This window comes from Octodon degus, unplaced genomic scaffold (assembly GCF_000260255.1).
Source record: "Octodon degus isolate 3935 unplaced genomic scaffold, OctDeg1.0 scaffold00298, whole genome shotgun sequence".
In the NCBI taxonomy this organism is placed as follows: domain Eukaryota; kingdom Metazoa; phylum Chordata; class Mammalia; order Rodentia; family Octodontidae; genus Octodon; species Octodon degus.
Window position 1 is genome coordinate 1,891,559 of NW_004524874.1, and position 1,108 is coordinate 1,892,666.

Below are 1,108 nucleotides of genomic sequence, written 5' to 3' on the forward strand. Positions count from 1 at the left end.
TATCATAGTCCTCTGAAACTGCATGTACTTCCACGGCAATTGGAACGTCTTCGGCAGCGTGGACCTCTATAGGGCTCTCCTCGTGAGCTTGCTGGTTGACTGACTCAGGTGAGCCACACTCTTCATCACAAATTTCAACATCAGTAGACTTTTCTGAAACCAAACAAACTATTATTATATTACTATTACTAAAGCCTATTAAGTAAATACACCTATACAAAAAGAAGTTTATAGCATGCACTATTTTCCCACTGATCCATACAAAGTTGCCAATGCTATACATTAGCTCTGACCTGCAGAAAAGGCAGTGTGGTCTAGAATTCTAAGTACAGGACTGGGAACCAGGTAGTTATGATTTCTGTTTCTGGCCTTGATTCCATCTGCAAATTTTGGGAGATCATTTGATATCTCAGTATCTGAATCATCATCTGTAAAAAGATTTGTAAAAAAATATTTATTACTTAAGGCAAAGCAGCAAGCATTATAAAGGAAGAATTTAAGAAATACAATCTTTTTTTGGGGGGTACCGAGGATCACTCAGAACCTTCCACTTGCTAGGCAGGCATGCCGCTGAGCTATCTCCCCAGCCCACAAGAAATACAATTTTGAACTATGGATTTAGATACAGTCGTTAAAATGATGTTATCTATATACCTCAGACAAATAAAAAATATCTGCCCAAGAAACAAAACAACAACAACAACAAAAAGAAACAAAACAACAAAATCTACCCAAATAAGCAATTATTTTTGCTTCTATTCTTCATTTGAACTAGAATACACTTTTCAGAATACAGGTGTCTTAAGCTAGTCTGAATGAGCTTTAATTCTCCTAGTCCAGCATTCCTTCCTCCCAGCCCTGAAGTTAGCACACAGAAACTAAAATACAGGTCAACAGAAAAAACTGGGCTTCAATTTTTTAAAAGATACTTATTTTCTTTTCTTTTCTTTTTTTTTTTTTAACATTTATTTATTTATTTGTGTTTGTGTTTGTGTGTGTGTGTGTGTGTGTGTGTGTGTGGCGGGGCTGGCTGGCATGTGGTGCTGGGGGATTGAACCGCGGTCCATGTGCATTGCCAAGCTTGTTTCAAGTAGGTGCTTTAGACCAC